This window comes from Eschrichtius robustus, chromosome 12 (genome assembly GCF_028021215.1).
Source record: "Eschrichtius robustus isolate mEscRob2 chromosome 12, mEscRob2.pri, whole genome shotgun sequence".
NCBI classification, from domain to species: domain Eukaryota; kingdom Metazoa; phylum Chordata; class Mammalia; order Artiodactyla; family Eschrichtiidae; genus Eschrichtius; species Eschrichtius robustus.
The window spans coordinates 48,336,091-48,350,940 of record NC_090835.1 but is presented as its reverse complement, the minus strand read 5'-3'; the positions used below and the strand labels follow the sequence as shown (position 1 = coordinate 48,350,940).

Below are 14,850 nucleotides of genomic sequence, written 5' to 3'. Positions count from 1 at the left end.
TATGAGGCATTTCTTAGTTTTAGGTTTTTTTTTTTAATTTAATTTTTATTTTCTAGTGGAGTATAGTTGATTTACAGTGTTGTGTTTTCTTAGGTGTTTGGCAACGTGATTCAGTTATAGATAGACATATATCTGTTCTCTTTCCGATTCCTTTCCCATATAGGTTATTAAAGAGTGTTCAGTAGAGTTCCCTGTGCTACACAGAATGTCCTTGTTGATTATCTATTTTATACATATTGGGGTTTATGTGCTAGTCCCAACCTCCTCACTTATTCCTTCTGCCACCTTTCCCCTTTGGTAACCTTAAGTTTGTTTTCTAAGTCTGTGAGTTTGTTTCTGCTTCGTAAATGACTTCATTTGTATCAATTTTTGGTTTCCTCCTATAAGTGATACCATGTGATCTTTGTCTTTCCCTTTCTGGCTTACTTCACTGAGTCTGATCATCTCTAGGTCCATCTGTGTTGCTGTAGGTGGCATTATTTCATTCTTCTTAATGCCTGAGTAATACTCCATTGCCTATATGTACCACATCTTCTTTATCCATTCATCTGTTGGTGAACATTTTCATTGCTTCCATGTCTTGGCTATTGTAAATACTACTGCAGTGGACGTTGCGGTGTGTGAGTCTTTTCGAATACGGGTTTTCTCTGGATATACCCCCATGAGTGGGATTGCCGGATCATCTGGTACCTTTATTTGTAGTTTTTTAAGGAACCTCCATACTGTTCTTTATACTGGCTGTTACCAGTTTCCTTTCCAACAAGATTGTGCCAAGATTTAAAACTAGTGCTTTTGGGCACTCAGTATTCACCAGGACTACAGGGATATAAATGACTCCTGCCCTCAAGAAATGTCCTTGTGTAGGTAATCAAAAAAACAATACAAAGATTGCAAATTTTCAAGAAGGCAGTTGCAGCAGCCAAATTTTACTCAACACTGTTTAAAGAAAGGTCATGAAAAGATACTCAACACTGGTAATTGTTAGAGACATGCAAATCAAAACTACAACGAGGTATCACATCGCAACAGGCCACATGATTATCATCAAAATGTCTGCAAACAATTAATGCGGCAGAGGGCGTGAAGGATAGAGATCCCTCCTACACTGTTGGTGAGATTTTTAAAGTGGTAACAGACAGTACGGAGACCAGTATGGAGGTTCCTTAAATACCAAAAATAGAGCTACTATATGATCAAGGAATCCCACTCCTTGGCATATATCCAGAGAAAACCATAATTCAAAAACACACATGCACCCCAAGGTTGACTGCAGCACTATTTACAATAGCCAAGACATGGAAGCAACCAAATTGTCCATCGTCAGATGAATGGATAAAGAAGAAGTGGTAGATAGAAACAATGGAATATTACTCAGTCATGAAAAGAATGAAATAATGCCACTTGCAGCCACATGGATGGACCCAGAGGTGATCATACTAAGTGAAGTAAGTCTGTTGCAACAAAAATAGAAATGAGGTTTTTCCTCTCCTGTTAACAAGGAAAAGAAAGTGAACAGTAAACAGGCTAGAGGAGAAACATAAACTGGCCTGAAAGAGGTAATCAATCAATCCTAGTTTCATTTTAACTATCACTCATCTGTAGTGTCTGTAACTGGATTTGGTTTTCACAAAGCTAACCTCTAACACTCTCTGACACTATGTGAATTACATCCTGCACCTATCACTCCTTAACTCTGTTTGAATTATATCCTGCCCCTAACACACTCTAATCTTGTGTGAATTACATCCTGCACTTTGTGTTTACACTCCCTGCACTCCCCTGTAGCAAATCTCCCCTTGTAGCATTCTGCATTTCAGAAAGAAGGTTGCAGGCTGATAATTTAGAGACGAACGGACCCAATTACCAGGTTGCCTGACGCTAGCTGTGACTGTTTTGAAATAATGCAGAAAGAAGAAAAATGCAGACCTTCACCACTTTGATCCTTATCACCTACCCCGGACTTCGAGCCTCACCTATAGGACTTCCCCTGATCCCCCAGGGAAGGGGGTCACAGTTCTTGAGGTGCTAGTGCGCTGTATTTTCCCCTTTCCCTGTCAAAGATAAAGCTATTTTTCTTTTTCTCCAAAACTCTGTCTCCATATTTCTGTTCGGCATTGGTGCACAGAAAGCCAAGATTTTGGCATCAAATCCGAGAGGAAGATAAATATATGATATCACTTATAGGTGGAATCTAAAAATTGATACCAAGGAAGTAATTTACAAAAGAGAAACAGACTCACAGACTTAGAAAACACACTTATGTTTACCACAGGGGAAAGGTAGGGGAAAGGGATAAATTAGAGGTTGGGATTAACATATATACACTAATATGTATAAAACAGATAATCAACAAGGACCTACTGTATAGCATAGGAAATTCTACTCAACACTCTGTAATAACCTACATGGGAATAGAATCCAAAAAAGAACAGATATATGTCTATGTATAACTGAATCAAGTTGCCAAACACCTGAAAAAACGCAACATTGTAAATCAACTATACTCCACTAGAAAATTATAATTAAAAAAAAAAATATGAAAACAAAGAAATGCCTCATATGATCACTTCATGCCTTGCTGACCCAAGCTGGTGTCACATCGCTGGAGCCTTGGCAGGCTTCAATCCCAAGACTGGCCTGTCCAGGGACTCGGGGCTGGGAAGGATGTGCCAGGAAATGAGCTTTCCTTGGACCAGGAGGGCCTGGTCCCCTGTGCATGGGACCACCATCTCCAGATCCAGGCCTGCACTCCTACAGCTAAACCAAACCGAATGCACGTAAAGCAGGGTAGACCCTCTGGGCTGCAAGAGCTTTGAAAAGTCACCTGGTCTCCAGGTCTCCTGCTGGGAAGGTTCCCACCTCCATCCTCCTCCTTTACAGTCGTCCCACCTCCGGAGGACAGCACCCTCAGTAGAGCGATTTGCAGGGGTTGGCATTTGTCCCAGGGGTGAAGAGTAAGGGGAAAGAAGTAATGAGACAGCATCACTTGCATGTTTGTTTTGGCATGTTCACTCCAATTTACAACCCAGAAACACGACTTTCACTAAGGCTCTGGTTGCCCAAGTTCCCAGAGCAGGGCATGAAGAAATCCTGTTGCCTTGTGGCCATTTCCCATAACAGCAACGTTAAAACTGGTGGTCTTGGGCACTTAATAGTCACAAGGCCTGTGGGGCTGTAAATAACACCTGTTCTGTAGAAATGTCCTGGGGTAGGATGGGATCAAGATGTCAGGGGAGTAGGACGTGGAGCTCAGCTTCTCCCCAAAGATACATCAAACATACATCTACGTGTGGAACAACTCTCACAGAACATCTACTTGAACACTGCCAGAAGATCTCAGACTTCCAAAAGGGCAAGAAAATCTCCAGGTAACAGGGTAGGGCAGAAGAAAAAAAGAGAGACAGAAGGAATCAGGACAGGACCTGTGCCTCTGGGAGGGAGCTGTGAAAGTAGAAAGGTTTCCACACACTGGGAAGTCCCCTCACTGGCAGAGACAGAGGGGGAGTTTTTGCCTCAGAGCAGAGTGCAGCAACAGGTGTTTGGAGGGCAAAGCGGATAGAGACCTGCATACATGGTCAGTGCTGCCTGGCTCTCCACAGCCTGAGACACTTGTCCGCTCGCCCACTGGGACGGGTGGGGGCTGGGTGCTGAGGCTTGAGCTTCGGAGGTCAGACCCGGAGGAGAGGACTGGGGTCGGCTGCGTGGAGACAGCCTGAGGGGGCGACGGTGCAGTGTGCCACAACTGAGGGAGTTGGGGAAGAAGCCTGAGCCCGCCAGAGAGTCAAGGCACCATTGTCGGGGGGTGGGGCACACGAGGAGAGGGGCGGGCCTGCCATAGGATCTCCTTCTCTGCCCACTCTCAGGCAGCAGGGCACCACCTACCACCTCTCGAGCTCCAGCGATGGGCATGAGCCGTGGCTGCCATCTTGGACTCCAGAACGGGCCTGGACTGCTGCCACCACTGCCACCGAGGGTCCTGTGAGTGGGTGCAGGTCACTGCCCTCACCCTCCCAGGAGCCGGCTTAGCCCACTGCCAAGGGTCCCATGATCTGGGGCCAACTTCCCCAGGAGTGTGCATGGTCCGCCACCACTGCTGATGGCCCTGCAACCTGGCGCTGACCACTGCCCCCACCTCCGAGAGGCTGCACGACCCACCGCCGCCACCTAGGGTCCCGAGATCCAGGGCGATCTTCCCCAGGGGCCTGCGACCCACCGCTGCCGCTGCAGAGGGACCCATGACTAGGAGCCAGCCACTGCCCCTGCCTTCCTGGGAGTCTGTGCAAGCCATGCACCTGCACACCTGCACACCCCCTATCAAGGGGATACCAGCCAGCACACACTGAGGTAAGAGACGGCAAGCATCCAAACCAAAAGCAGCCCTCGTGCCAAAAAAATGTTAAACCCACACAAGCTACACAGGGACACCCCCGCATATAAACAGCCCTCCAAGACTACAGTAGATACTTGTTTTCCTAAACTCACAGACTGAGAGAAATAGAACCATAGAACCAAAATAAAGAAGAAGAGGATCCACTCTCAGCTAAAAAACCAAGGAAATTCCCCTGAAGGAACAAACAATGAAACAGACCTCTTCAGTCTAATGGACACTGATTTCAAAGAGGAGGTAATGAAAATACTGAAGGAATTAAGGAAGTCTATCGACAGAAATACAGATTACTGTAAAAAAGGAACTAGAAACTATAAGGAGGAGCCAAGAAAAATTAGAAAATTCATTTCCCGAGATGAAAGCTGAGCTCAAGGCAGTGAATAGCAGAATGAATAATGTGGAAGAAAGAATAAGTGATCTGGAAGATAGAATAATGGAAATTACCCAATCAGAAGAGCAGACAAAAAGCCAAAGGGGAAAAAAAAGCAATATAAGAGACCTATGGGATAATATAAAGCAGGCCAATCTATGTGTTATAGGGATTCCAGATGGAGAAGAAAGAGAAGAGGGGATTGAAGATGTATTTGAAGAAATTATGGCTGAAAAGTTCCCAAACCTAAAGAAGGAAACAGATATCCAGATACAGGAAGCACAGAGGGTCCCAGACAAGATGAACCCAAACAGACCTACACCAAGATATATTATAATAAAAATGGCAAAAGTTAAAGAGAGGATTCTAAAGTCAGCAAGAGAAAAAGAGTTCTTTACAAGGGAACCCCCATGAGTCTATCAGCTGATTTCTCTACAGAAACACTGCAGGCAGGAAGAGAGTGACAAAATATATTCTAAGTCTTGAAAGAGAAAACTATGCAATCTAGAATACCCAGCAAGATTTTCATTTGGAATAGGAGGAGAAATAAAGAATTTCTCAAATAAGCAAAAACTAAAAGAATACAGCAATACTAAACCTATCCTAAAAGAAATATTGAAAGGTCATTTCTAAATAGAAAAGATGCAAGAAGAAATAGGAAGGAGAAAACCACAATTGGAAAGTAAATCACTTAAATTAGCCAGTATATGGATCAAAAAGAAAAACAAACAAAAAAAAAAACCTATTTGTGAAAGCAATGATAAACACAAGGAACAGCAAAAGGATAAACATGAAGATGCAAAAAGGGACATCAAAATCATAAAATGTGGGGAAGGAGAGTAAGAAAATGCAGATTCTTTTTTTTCTTTTTTTAGAATGTGTTTAAGCCTATATGACTATCCATCTAAAGCAAGCAGATATAGCAAGGGGTTAACAATACTTGAAAAACAGGGCAACCACAAATCAAGAACATACAACAGATTCACAAAAACCAAAAAGAAGAGAACACAAGCATAAAATAAAAGGAAATCATCAAACCACAAAAGGAAAAACAAAAAGAAAAAGAAAGGAATGAAGAAGAAACAAAGAATCAACTGGAAAACAAGATTTGAAATGGCAATAAATACATATGTATCAATAATTACCTTAAATGTCAGTGGAGGGCTTCCCTGCTGTGCAGTGGTTGAGAATCCACCTGCCAATGCAGCGTACACGGATTTGAGCACTGGTCCGGGAAGATCCCACATGCTGCGGAGCAACTAAGCCTGTGTGGCACAACTACTGAAGCCCACGCGCCTAGAGCCCATGCTCCGCAATGAGAAGCCACCACAATGAGAAGCCCATGCACTGCAATGAAGAGCAGCCCCCGCTAGCTGCCTGTGCGCAGCAACAAAGACCCAACACAGCCAAAAATAAATAAAATAAATAAAAACATTAAAAAAAACACTAAGGATATCTGAATAAAGTATGAACTTAAAAAAAAAATGTCAACAGACTGAGTGCTCCAATCAAAAGACATAAAGTGGCAGACTGGATAAAAAACACAAGAGCTTACAGTATGCTGCCTACAAGAGACCCATCTTAGGGCAAAGGACACACATAGATTGAAAGTGAGGGGATGGAAAAAGGTATTTCATGCAAACAGAAATGACAAGAAAGCAGGAGCTGCAAGACTCATATCAGACAATAACTTTAAAGCAAAGGCTATAAAGAAAGATAAAGAAGGACACTATATAATGATAAAAGGATCAATACAAGAAGAGGATTTTATACTCGTCAACATACACGCACCTAATATAGGAGCACCCAAATACATAAAACAAATACTAACAGACATAAAAGGAGAAACTGACAGGAATACAATAATAGTAGGAGATTTTAACACCCCACTCACATCAATGGACAGATCTTCTAGACAGAAAATCAATGAGGAAACAGAGATCCTAAATGATACAATAGAACAGTTAGACTTAATTGATATTTTCAGGACATTACATTAAACAAAAATCAGAATACACATTCTTTTCAAGTGCACATGGCACATTCTCTAGGATTGACCACATACTATGGCACAAAACTAACCTCAACAAATTTAAGAGTATAGGAATTATTTCAAGCATGTTCTTTGACCACAATGGCATGAAACTAGAAATCAATCACAGGAAAAGAAATGAGAAAAAAACAATTACATGGAGACTAAGTAACACGTTACTAAAAAACCAATTGGTCAATGACAAAATCAAAAAGGAAATTTAAAAAATACCATGAGACAAACAGCAGTGAAAACACAACCATACAAAATCTATGGGACGCAGCAAAAGCAGTTCTTAGAGGGAAGTTCATAGCAATACAGGCCTTCGTCAAAAAAACAAGAAAAATCTCAAGTAAACAACCTAACCTACCACCTAAAAGAATTAGAAAAAGAATAACAATACCTAAAGTCAGCAGAAAGAAGGAAATAATAAAGATCAGGGTGGAGATAAATAAAATTAATATTTAAAAAACAACAGAAAAAATCAATAAAACCAAGAGCTGGTTCTTTGAAAGGGTAAACAAAATTGACAAACCTCTGGCCAGGCTCACCAAGAAGAAAAGAGAGAGAACCCAAATAAAATAAGAAATGAAAAAGAGGTGACAGTTTGCACATGGAAAATAAAGTGAGCACTTCAACCACGTGTGGTGCATGACTCAAACCCACCACCTGCCCACGTGGAACATTCCAGAGGCAGAGCCTCCAAGGCACACAGACCCGCCTGTGGCTCTGGGAGGTTGCATCCCCTCCCACTCCCTACCTGTGGGTCCTTCCTGGCCGGCAGGGCCAACGCGGTAGAGCAGGTGGCGCTCATTCCGGGCCAATGGGTGCACGTGGAACCCATGTTTCACTGTCAGTTTTTGTGCTTGATTTTGAGAATGGAATTATGGGGATTTTTTTTTTTTAATGTATCTTAACTGACGTCTGTCAGTGTTTATGGCGCTGCCTCCAGGCTTTTAGATCCCTAGTTAGCTGGACGGGGAGGCATTTTGGTCACCAGTTCACTCTTGTGCTTTGATGTTTTCCTGTCTCTCCATCCCCCTCTGTTTCCAAGAGCAAAGATTAATTTAAAGGCAAAGATGGAGTCACTGTAAACTAACCTGTCCTCATTTACACCTTCCTTTTCTTTTCTAGTGCAGAAATTAAAATAAGTATAAAGCAAAAAAAAAAACCCACAAAAACAAAAAAAACAAACCACTGTGCTTCCCTGGTGGCGCAGTGGTTAAGAATCCGCCTGCCAATGCAGGGGACATGGGTTCAATCCCTAGTCCAGGAAGATCCCACATGCTGCAGAGCAACTAAGCCCGTGCACCACAACTACTGAGCCTGCACTCTAGGGCCCACGAGCCATGACTGCTGAGCCCAAGTGCCTCAACTACTGAAGCCAGTGTGCCTAGAGCCCATGCTCCACAACAAGAGAAGCCACCGCAATGAGAAGCCCATACACCACAACGAAGAGTAGCCCCCACTCGCTGCAACTAGAGAAAGCCCGCATGCAGCAACGAAGACCCAATGCAGCCAAAAATAAATAAATAAATTTAGAAAAAACATTACAGGCCAATATCTTTGATGAATATAGATGGAAAAATTCTCAACAAAATATTAGCAAACTGAATCCAACAACACATAAAAAAGATCATACACCACGACCAAGTGGGATTCATCCCAGGTTCACTAGGATGGTTCAACATACACAAATCAATCAATGTAATACACCACATTAACAAAAGAAAAGTCAAAAACCACATTACCATCTCAACAGATGCAGAAAAAGCACTTGACAAAATTCAACATCCATTCATGATAAAAACCCTTACCAAAGTGGGAATAGAGGGAACATATCTCAACATAATAAAAGCCATTTGTGACAAACCCACAGCCAGTATCATACTGAACAGTGACAAGCTGAAAGCCTTCCCCCTGAAATCTAGAACAAGACAAGGATGCCCACTTTCACCACTTCTCTTCAACATAGTATTGAAGTTCTAGTCACAGCAATCAGACAAGAGAAATAAATAAAAGGTATCCAAATTGGAAGGAAAGAGGTAAAATCATCACTATATACAGATGACATGGTACTATATATAGAAAACCCTAAGGACTCCACATAAAAGCTACTAAATCTAATAAATTAATTCAGCAAAGTAGACGGATATAAGACTAACATTTGGAAATCATTTGCATTCCTTTACACTAACAATGTAATATCAGAAAGGAAATGTAAAAAAATAATACCTTCTAAAATCGCACCCAAAAAACCCCCACAAAACCTAGGAATAAACCTGGCCAAGGAGGTGAAAGACTTATATGCTGAGAACTATAAAACATTAATAAAGAATATTAAAGAGGATTCAAAGAAATGGAAAGATAATCCCATGCTCTTGGATTAGAAGATGTATAAAGACGATGTGGTGTGTATACACAATAGACTATTACTCAGCCATTAAAAAAATAATCAAATTTTGCCAGTTGCAGCAACATGGATGGACCTAGAATGTATTATATAATACCTTAGTGAAATAAGTTAGAGAAAGAAAAACACTCTATGTTCTCACTTACATGTGGAATCTAAAAAATGCAAGAAAGGAATGTATGTAACAAAACAGCAATAGACTCACAGAGAACAAATTAGTGGTTACTGGTGGGGAGAGGGAAGCAGGGAGGGAAAGATAGTAGCTTGTTTCTCTTAATCCAATACCCCTATGTAGAAAATAAACAAACAAGGATATATTGTACAACACAGGAAAATACAGCCATTATTTTGCCATAACTTTAAGTGGAGCATAATCTATAAAAATATTAAATCAATATGTTGTACCCCTGAGACTAATGTAATATTGTAAATCAACTGTACTCCAGTGGCAGTGACATAAAGCCGCAGATCGCACAGCCATGGGGAGAGGGCTTAGGTTTCAGGCCTGCTTCCTATGTCATGCAGTCCCTGGGGATCAGATCTGATTTCAGCCCCGCCTAGAAGGGTGGGCAACTTGCTGGCACCTGTGCGCTCCCAGAGCTCATAGAGGTGGCACCAAGAAGGAGGCTGCTATGGTGGTCCTGCACCTCCCTTCACCTGCCCCTCAACAATGGCGCTTCGCTTCTGTGGCTGGCCTGAGCTTCTTCCGTGCACACCCCGCTTGGGCACATACTATATTCCAGCCCCTTCAGGCTGTCTCTGTGCAGCCAACCCCAGTCCTCTCCCCTGGTCTGTCCTCTGAAGCCCAAGTTTCAGCACCCAGCCCCTGCACATACCAGCAGGCATGCATCTTGGGCTGAGAACTGCACAAAGTAGCACAGATCCTTTGTGCAGGTCTCTGTTTTGTCTGCTGCAAACCGGCTGCTGCGCCCTCCTCCAAGTCTCTGCAGCTCCCTTTCTGTCCCAGCTGATCTCTGCACCAGTGAAGGGGCTTCCCAGGGTGAGGGAACATTTCCTCTTTCACAGCTCCCTCCCAGGGGTGCAGGTCCTGTCCTGTTTTCTTCCTTTGTTTTTCTTTTATCCTATCTCATTATGTGGAGATCTTTCTTGCACTTCTGGATGTCTGAGATCTTCTGCTAGTGTTCAGTAGGTATTGTGTGAGGATTGTTCCACATGTGGATTTTTTTTTTTAATTATATTTATTGATAAGTGGTAAGCCAAGGACTGACCCTGACACTAGTAACACCAAACTCAAAGTAGCTCTTGGTCAGAAAAGTGCAGTAGAGGGTGCATGAAAGTGACACCTTGTGGTCTCCTTAGTGGTCTGAGGTGATTTTTTTTCCAACTGCTAAACTGTATTATTAACTTCTAATAAAAATTAACTAGTCAAAATTTAAAACATTCTGATCAAAATGGGTCTGTACATGCCTTTCAAACCCCTGCTGGTCATAGTCAGGAGGGAACTGCTCGCTGCACATTGGGCACACCTTCCAGTGACTTTCAACATGTTCTTCAAATTTGCTCTGATCATAGTTGGGAGGGAACATTAATTCACAGAGTGGACATTTCTTCTGAACATCAAAGCTGGGATCAAAGCAAAAGCCTGTTCCGTGCCCACGTAAATGCTGACTTGGAGGATCAGGAGCAGGGGGCACGTTCTCGTCTTCTTTACTATCCTCAGGGTCTTCTAAACCATCAGGTCGACTTAGGTTTCGAGCAGGCTGGCTGCAGACAACATTATCTTCCAGTCCCCAAGAGGGTACTCTCACAGGTGGCCTTTGGATTTCATCTGGGTAAAAAGCACCATCTGCTCCGTCTCTTGTTTCCTGTGTTGCATAAGGATTACCAAACTGCAGAACTGGTTGTGTATTTGGCACTGCAGGAACATGACCATTTTGCTCTGAGCTGGTGTTGAAACACTGTGAGATCTGCTGAGGACTCTGGGAATTCTGACCCTCCAATTTCCTTTCTGCTTGATTTTCTATACTCCTTTTAAGTTCCTTCTCCCTGGAGAGGTTTTCCAAATATGAAGTTAGACCATTTATCTCTTTGTCCTTCTCTGCCAATTGAAGTTTGTAATTCTCTTCTACTTCAGCTAGTTCTAGTTTCACAATTTCAGCAATTTTCACTTGTTCTTTCCATTTCAGCTCCATTTTTGCAAGTTCATCAGCATATTTATTGCATTTTGTTTTCTCATCCTGCAAGAGTTGTTTACATTTATTATACTTTTCTGCAGCAATTTCTTTGGTCATTTCAGAGACTTGTCCCTTAGTTAGATTGTCAAAATCTACCTCAGCTGTAGAAGGTGGTGGCTTTACATCAAGAGTAGAAGCAGTAGTAGCTGGGTCTGTGTTTATTGAGGCATCATTCACTTTCTGCTGACTCCCAATTTTCTTTGTGAAGACACTATTGTTATTAGCTGATTGGTCTGAAAGTTTGTTTATTTGTTTTTGGAGCCTCTGGCATTCCTTGAATTTTTCTGTTTAATGATCTGCTGCCATCTGAAGATGAAGTTTCAGATCTTCAACTTCTCTTCTCAGTTCGTGTTCCAGTGTATCAGTCTTTTCCTGGTCTTTTCTCACAGCACTTAGTTTAAGCTCTGCCACTGCATCAGCTAACTGCTTTTTCACTCTCTCATTTTCCAAGCGTGCAGTGTGCAGATCTGCCATCGTCTTATCCCGCACATTTACAGCATCGCTAAGTTCTTTAGCCAGAAAGACAGCTTCTTGCCGAGTTGCCTGAACCTGTTCCTCTGCTTTACGAAGTTGCTCCTTGAAGAAAACTGTATCTTCCTTAGTTGAGGTTGTAAGCAAGAAAGCCCTTTGTAGATTCTCCTTTTCAGCCAAACAGAACTGCAGTCTGCTAATCTCTTCTTTGAAATGAGTAATCATGTTTTCTTTGTTCCCATCTAAATTCTTTAAAGTCTGGACCTCTGACACAAGCTTGGTATTTTCTATTTCTGTATTCTTCAAATGTACCTTATAAAGTTCCTTCTCATCCTTTTCTGTCTTCAATTGACATTCAAGCTGTTCTCTTTCACATTGTGCCTTTCTGAGTTTGTCCTTTAAACTGTCTAATTCAGTTTCTTTTTCAATTGCTTTATGTGTGACTGACACAATATCTTCCTCAAGCTGGAGGGCTTTGGATGTAGCATCATTGTATCTCTTCTTAAATTCTTCATTTTCCATTTTTAAACTTTGTGAGACTTCAAAAAGAACCTTTTGCTCTGCTTGCAGTTGGTCACATCTTTCTTTCTCATGGTTAAGTTCTCTTTCCATTCTTCCAACTTGTTCTCGAAGTTGTGTTGTTTCTTTTTCCAGAACAGCAATTAACTTTAACAGTTCTTCTTTTTCTTTCGTGGTTTTCTCAATTTTCAACTCAAGAAGGCCAGCTTTTGTGGTCAGCACCAACATGTCAGAATTTCCTTCATCTTCCATAGTAAGCAACTCTTCAACTGGAGAAGAAGCTCGAAACTGAAAAGGTGTACTTGCTCCACGAATTTCACCCTTATGGGTAACATAACAGAACTGATAAAATTCTCCATCATCATTTGGAAGGTAATATCCTTGAAATGCTAACACACAATTGACTGTTGGTCCTTCTACATAATGTTCAGGCACAGGGGACCATAAAAACGTGTAATAATCACGAGCAGTACTCCATCCAACCTTGAATATACCAACCCAATCTTTTGGATGGGGATGGCTATATGGAGTTAAGGTATAATGACATTCTAGGTGTGCATTAGGAAGATAGCTCTTGGCCACATTTTGAAAGATGACATGGGCAAAGTTGGAAGTCTGCAGTGGAACTTCTTGAAAGGATGTCATTGTGAATCGAGTGAGGAACTCCCGAGCAGAGGGGAATGTTAGAGAGGCTTCTGAGCCTGAGCCGCCATCAGCCGCCGAGCCTCTTCCGCCAACACAGTCTCCCTCTACCGACCTGCTACACCTCCCCACAAGGCCAAAAGCCGGCGTTATGTCACTTCCGTCCACGGCCTGGCCCCTTCTACCGCCGCCGCCGCCGAGCTGCGTCAGTCTGGGCCAATCGCTGTAGATGTATTTTTGATGTATTCAGTATTTGCAGGACAAGGTGAACTCCACGTCCTTCTATTCCACCATCTTGATTCAATCTCTGTGTGATTTTTTGCCCTTTTTCTTCTACTACTACAGGAAATCAAATGATCAGTGCCTGAAGAACACTGACTAGAGGCCCAAGGACACAGCATATATCAAGGTCATCACACAAACATCAGCCCCACAGCACCCCTAAAGCCCAGAACCTAAAGAAGCAAAAGAGGGGACAAACTGCCTTTAAAAGGACATTAGTCATGTATACTCCCTGCAAGAGTGTATCAGAGGGCTTGTTTCCACTGATATTGACAAGAGATGCTACAAAGGCAGTTTAAGTTTCCAATATAATGCGGAAAAAAACGTTACATTGGCATTGTAATGTATTTTCCCCGACCATCTCTTTGAGGTTGGGTGCCTCTTCATATGTAAAATGATCGTTTTTATTTCTTTTTCAGTGAAATTTAATTTCATAGGTTCCAAATATTTTTATTTGGTCACTTCTATTTTTTGTCTTGAGAGGCAATTCAAATATACTTTATATTTGTGGTGTCTTCTCCCACAGCATCCTTCCAAGCCAATTACTGTCCACACAGTCACTAAAAAATTTGTCAAGGAACTTGTTTTCACAGGTCATCCACCACTCAAGACACCTGATATGAGGGCCATCTGCCTTGAACAGCCTTACATCAAGAACTCTGTACTGAGCTCTTTGCTCTCAACTTATGGACCAGATAAAGGACAGGATGAGGGTGTCATTATTACCTCACAACCTGCACCCAAGCACATTGGTCAGTGCTCAAACATCATTGCCAAGGTGACAGACAACAGGCCTGGATCTTCTCCTGTGATGTCGCCAGCTTGCCACCAAGACATTTGGTCTGGACTATGTCATCAACCACAAGGCACAACTCAAGTGTCCTGAAGTAGACTCAGTGTGTGGACCAGAGCCTGTCAAACATAAATGTGACCAGGACTCCAAACTCAGGCCCCAGGCAAGAGACCTTCCCAGGTCTCCATCCAGTTTTGCTAGAACCTCCCCTCCCCCCTCAAAAGTAAGACTCGGGTCCTTATTTTCCTCTGAGTATACTCAGAGACCTGATCTGTGGAATTGTCCATAGTCTTCATCCTCTTCCCAGTACAACTGGACTTGGATACACACAGGCACATCAAATGAGCATAAGGCCACCTGCCCCAGTGCTAAGCATTGACTCCCAGCCTCTACCCAACTCGCCTCACCTGAGCCCAATCCAGGCCTGCACTGTCCCCCAACCCCCACCATCTGTGCACATTCCAGACCAACCCCCCAGAATTGTCTTCATGATGGGACAAGGGATGGGGGAAGGGCTCCAGGTTCAGAACAGCTTTCATTTCATCCTCCTGAGAAGCCTGCTCCTACAAGTCAGATGTTTCACATCTTAGAGGAATCTGGGTGATCCTAACCCATGTCCCAGTCCATGTTCTCCATGAGGACCTTCTGGTATCCTCCTCTGAGGAGAGTGGTCCGCCCCACCCCAAGGCACGGAAGACTCAGCCTCCAGGCTAATGTGTCCTGGAGGGGACTACTGCAGTAAAAGA

General features: G+C 42.7%; 1 pseudogene; it reads right to left on the bottom strand.

The window, feature by feature from the left end:
* Window positions 1-10,410: 10,410 nt before the first annotated feature.
* LOC137773653 (tax1-binding protein 1 homolog pseudogene) lies at window positions 10,411-13,153 on the bottom strand (annotated as a pseudogene).
* Window positions 13,154-14,850: the final 1,697 nt, after the last annotated feature.